Source organism: Xiphophorus hellerii, chromosome 7 (genome assembly GCF_003331165.1).
Source record: "Xiphophorus hellerii strain 12219 chromosome 7, Xiphophorus_hellerii-4.1, whole genome shotgun sequence".
NCBI lineage: Eukaryota > Metazoa > Chordata > Actinopteri > Cyprinodontiformes > Poeciliidae > Xiphophorus > Xiphophorus hellerii.
The window spans coordinates 20,424,858-20,431,105 of NC_045678.1; positions in this window are offsets into that span (position 1 = coordinate 20,424,858).

Sequence of the window (6,248 nt, forward strand, 5' to 3'; positions counted from 1 at the left end):
AACAACAGAAGAGAGAAAATGAGACTGTCAGTTAAACAGAAAAAGAGAGGTGGGCGACACAGAAGTGAGACCCAAAATGTGAAAGTAAGAGGACTGGAGAGGAGAGAAAATATCCCCTTAAGCGCTCACCTTATATTTAGACCCAAACTCAGGAGTCATCCTGTCAGCTGAATTTAACCGGACTGACAGAGATTCACTGGCTGCTGCTGCCTCAAATATGCAGCGCACGTTCAGTATTCCTGAGCATTTAAAGCTAAAACATTCAAATGCTGCCTCTGCCATCTGCTCTGATTATAGACTTCTCATGTGAGTCACAGGCAAAAGCTTCACTTTAACCTTTGATTATTGAGTCGTAATAGCAGAAATGTTTTTCATTAAAGACAGCACTGGCAAGTGACTTTTTTTTTGTTTTGTAGCAGATTATTGTAATGCATATGTTGATGCAACTCTTGCAACACACAAATTGCAAGAGTCAGTAAGATGCAGGAGAAGCAGGGTGGCTTATTTCTACAATATGTTGCACCTCTTGGTCGCAACACAGGAACAAAGAACTCTATTGTTCAAAATATTCCCTAGGCTATTTGTGCAATCTATTGCAATAGCTAAACAATATGTAGGAAAGTGATCTTGTCCTGGTGGGTGCCATATAGGAGATGTGTTTTCTGGGTAAAAATAAAAGACATTCTACCTAATAAGAAATGCATAAAGACATGCTTACAGATGTGGACAATTTTATTGGCACTTGTAAAAGATCTGTTAAAAAACACTACATGGATTAATCTTTGGCTGTAACTGCATAATCTGTTTCAGAAAAATAGCCTTAAGTTTCTCTGTTTCTCTGTATGCATTGGGAAATCTAGAGTGATTGGGCAAGAAGGAAAAGTCAAAGAACTTACCCAATGTATACTGTATATGAACCTTGTTAAATTTTAAAGAAGAAAACTAAGTACTGCCTATTTAACAAACAACCCTGTACAATGCACAAACAGCTGGGGAGGCAAAAATTGTGTGATTGCGATGAAAACATATTTCATTACTGTGGGATATTTCCGCCCCACCCCCTGAAATTACAGATGTAATTTTCCAACTATTTTTTAGCATGAAATTACACAACTGTATTTTTGGCAATGAGATTAAAATTGTTTTCAGAGAACTGCTCAATTATTTTTCAGTGTTAGTTGTTGAAAACAGCAGTGAAGTCTTTTCTAATGTAAGAAGAGACTGCCTGAGGTGGAGCAGGAGCCAGTGGAAACATGTCCATGAAATAATCTTGTAAATTATTGGTACTTTTTATTGTACTGTTGGTAAAATAACTAAAGACAAGTTATGTGTAGTTTCTGAACTCATCGTTTTTCCAGCATTGTTCTTTAAGCAGGTAGGCCATAGTCCTCAGCACTTCTGGAGGCTTTAACTTTACCTCTGCAAATAAATTATGCTCACGATGCTTAGGGTGAGGTTATTCCATCTTCTGACAGGAAAAGAATTATGTCATTTGGCACGTTTTCATAAATAAGAGGATGTCAACGATGTCAGTCAGCAAGTAAGATGAAGTGGGAGTGGGTAAAATAGAAGAGGAGAAAAAAAATGATTTTTTTTTTTCAGATGGTTCTACTTCATGAAGTAGTCAGCAGTCTGAACTGTTCACCTACAGTCATCACTGTCAAGCTCCAATCCTAAAAAAGAAATTTCTAAATAGGCTGTCATGTGACATTTCAACAAATTCAGTTAAAGTGCAGCTTCGTTTCGGCTGCTGTCTTCATCGCTCTATTTATATTCTTCCTTATTTATGCCTCTTATCTTTTAGGTTTTTTTTCTGTCTTGTCTTTGTCTTTCTAAATTTTGTATTGTATTTTTCATCTTCTCCCACTCGCTGCTTGCTGCTTCCTCATTATAACCATTTCTTCCCATCAAGCTGACTCAGCGGTTTCTCCATGTTTATCTTGCTCGCTCATCTCTTTCTCACACAGACTTCTCCTCTGAGATAAACTCAAAACTTGACATTTTGTTTATTCTTACCTCCAAACTTTGGCTTACAGTGTAGAGTTGTGCTATAGGACCTACTTCAATATATAATTTAAATCCAGAAATGAGTTTTTATAGTCTCTGTAAAATCCAGTGTAAAGCAAAGAATGAATAAGCATTATTATGATGAAAATGTAAAACTGTAATGAAACTATGATGAAACTGTAAAAATGATTTTAGGTACAGGAAAATGAGTCAAGATGAGATTTTGAATTTTAAACAAGGGCTGATCAAATGTGCTCCAGAAACACCAAGAAAGGTGCAAAACATTCATTTATTTCAGTTTTAACTTCAGGGTTTTTATCTTAACTTATCACTTAGTCGCAGTTACTTTTTTTTTTTTTTTTTACGAACTACCCAAAATGCTGCCACACAAGGAAAAGCAGTAGGGGCTTCTTCATTGGTTTCACCATACAGACCTGACTGTACCATCATCAGAAGTTACATACAAATACTGAATGAAGCGCAAACACACACCATATGTACTTTTTCATTTTTTTTCCAGAATTGGTGTTGCACGGGTCCCCAATTTGAAGTAAAACAACCTCCTGTATGTTTTCTAAATTTCTGCATTTATTAAAAAGAAAGGTGAAGATAAAACAGTGTACATTTCTTTAATTTCTCAAAGGAATTACAGAAAGTCTGGTAATGATTCTTTCAGTCAAGTAGGATTTATGTTCACAGGGGTTCATTTTTTCAAAATAGTGACCTTTGGAAATCGAGAATTGGTAAGCAGTCTGTGATTAGCACTGGCTGGATTATTGAGCTGTAAATTTTTCTCTCGTTTTGTTTATCTCGACGCATTAGGCTCTAATGACAAAATAATCACCCCACTCTTGTATGCTGTCCTGAGCTGTGATAAACACTGAAGCATCTGAATGTCGCTCAAATTTGGACAGATTTTTTTTTTCTGACAATTGTGCAAAAAGTTTATTAAATATCTTTTTTTTTCTTTTTTTTCCAAGGCATATAGTCAAGTTCTACTGACTTGTAAAACTTGACAAATTGTAATCAGTGTTTATCTGTGCAGGAAATAAATGAACCCTATGCTGTAAGCAATTTGCACCTTCTGATAATTAGCAAATGCTAACTATATGCAACTGCCAGTGCATTTAGATGTTTTTTTGTTTGCTAAAATAAGCTGGTTTGTCTGTTTATGGACACAATCTGCAGGTGTTTTGGCCTGCAGCCTCTGTGTTATTTGCCTTCCTCTGGAGATCTGTACGTCAATTTTCAAATTGTGTGCACATGTGATCAGCATTTCATCATTGGCAAGCTATAGCTTACTTGCAACACTCTTTGGAGTTGAAAGATATTTTGCACCTACATGTTGAATGTTGTGACTTTGTTGATTGTAGGCACTTCGTTTTTTACCCTAACAGTTCCAGGGTTGCATGCAGAGACACTTCTTGGACAAGTTTTAATTTTCCCTCAAGGTAAAATTGCAGAAGTGTGATGTAACAGACAATATGCCAGTAAGTTTGAATCGACAGTACTTAAAAAGGTCTGCTCTCATGATCCGACGTGTTCTTTATTTCTGGATGATTACCAACTTGAACACAGTGTCATGCAAAACAATTCCTTTCACATTGTCTTACCACAACTACAAACTCTGATGTTTGATGATTGCATAGATATTTTACATGATATAAAATGGATATAATTGTGTAATGTATAGAAAATGGTGGTTCAATTTCCTGAAATCTGAAGAGAGTCATGCATTTAGCCGTACAGACACAATTCATTGATTACAATTAAAGCTGCAAGTCTTGCAGTATGTCTCTCCCAGTTTTGCACACATAGAAACTGAAATTTTCCATTTTTGCAAAATAGCTCAATGTCAGTCAGATTGGAAAAAGATGTTTCAAGTTTGTCACAGAATTTTAGTTGATCTAAACTATACTTTTATAGCTATGGTTTGCAAGGGCTGTTGTCATTCTTAAAGGTGTACTGTACTTCAGGTGAAGGACTTTAGCAGCCTAACACGTTTTCTTTCAGGATTGGCTATCTACACCTCCATCCAACTTTACAGATGATGTGTCTCTCTGCTCAAGATTAAAATTTTACATTTTCAAACAAATTCTAGTTGCTCTCTTCACTGCTTCTTCCTTCTGAATCCCCCACCCCCTCACCCAAAACAGTTAAACTCTTCCTGTTTGAGTATGAAGACCCTTAGATGTCCCACATCAATCTGAACCATCAAAGAAGCGCTCCTTTTGCAGTGGACTTTTTATTCTGATTAGATCTGATTCCACTTTGTTTTTTGTTTTTCTTTTTTTTTTCCAATTATTTTCAAATATATCTCTTCCCTCTGAGATTTCATTGTCCCCTTTCGGCTTTCATCATTCCTCAGCTTCATCAGCCGCTTCTCCTTTCAGGGCCAGAAGCCCTCTTTCCATCCTGAACTGTCGTTCTTCATCTCTCTTTTTCCTCCCCACATCGATATCCCTCAATCTCTCCTCTCCCCGTAAACAGTAACCCTTCAGCCTGCTGTCACTATCCAGCCTGCAGAGTCTCTCAGCCTCCCTCTCCTGTGGGTAAACATGACCCATGCTTCGATCATCCTCTTGTCATTTTGTCATTATTATGCCCTCTGCACCCCTCTCCATCTTTCTCTCCTAACTCCATCTCTCTTTCACTCAACCCTTGGTTCATTTTGCTCCTCTCTCGTCATCTCCCGAGCCATGACAAATAATTCTATCACTCTTCATTCATCTTTCAAGAAAGCTGCCTCTTTTTTTCCCTCCATTCAACATGTTAAGGCTTATCTGTATTTCTTCACATGTAGCCATATCCTCCATCTGCCCTTTTATTGCTCCAACTCAAACAACTTAACTTACAGGTGAACAATGCCATAACAAGTCTGTATGGTCCCAAAAGGTTTTATTCTAGTAATATAAGAACAGAAGTCTTCTGGGAAGGTTTAACAAATGAGGCAAAATTCAGAACAAACATCTGATCAGGCCAATCAACAAGAAATACTCCCTTTGGAACTTGGTAGAAATTATTTGAGTGTCTTCCACTCTGCCATAACCTTCTTCTGATTTACTCAGTGTAAAAGTTATTGAAAGTTCAGTGGAATCTAAAATAAAATAAATGAAGGAAGGAATACAAATTAAAATCACAGGTAGTCTAGTTGAGTTGTATTCTGTCAAACCCTCCATTTAGACCATTAAGTTAACAAACAACTTTACTGAATTTAGAACTTTAGGTTTATTAATATATTTATGAATTAAAGCACTGAGATTGTATTGGGAAAACAAGTACATTGCTTTTCTGAAGAGGAGCTTGAAGCTTAAAGAAAACTGAGATGTAAATGTAAACAAACTCTAGGTCTACTAAATTTGCAAAATATGCTGCTGATGCACAAACACCTTTTCACTTTTGTGTCTCCACATGACCTCATGACCTTAGTGCCTGTGTCCATAATATCAGTCACTGGATGGGTCAAAATTATTTCTAGCTTATTTAGAAAAGATAGAATTCATTACTTTTGGTCTCAGAATAGAAAGGTAAGAGATTACCACTCAACTAATTTGATTTAGGCTAAAATCAAAGTGAATGCCAGAAATGTAAGTAGAATAGTGCACATACAGTATATTAACAGCCAAAACATTAAATGAGCTAGATTTAATTTGCTAGAGTTTGATATCATGACAGTGGGCTTTATGAAATCATAATCCATAGTGTTAGCTGGAAATATCTTACTAAATAAACTAACAACTAAAGTACTAAAACCAACTGTCCAACTGCAATATCTTCTTTTAAAAGTCTGCAAAAGGATATACAACAGAACACTTCAGACTGTGTAGAGTATTCTGTCACTATTTTTTTTTCTTTTTTACCATTTCCATTTCATGCTTTCTCTTTGTGCTTCTTTCACACATTGAGGAAATTTTTTTAAAGAGCACATCTATATTTCCAGATAAATACAACATCAACTCCTCATTTGTGCCACATTAATTATTCCAGGTTTTTATCATTCACCCTTGAAGTGAGTCCTGAGGAGGTGGGTAGGGGTGGATGAGGGGATGGGGAAGTGCTGTAAAGATTTGAAAATTATTGTCTCTCTTCCATCCCTATTTTAGCTTATTTCTCTGCAGATTTTCTTTACTGCTAATCATTGCAGTCTGTCTCTTCCATAACATGTTCCATTTGTTGTCAATCTCTGACTCATAATACAACAGCTGTTGTCATTCTTTATTTTATGGTTATCTTATATTTTA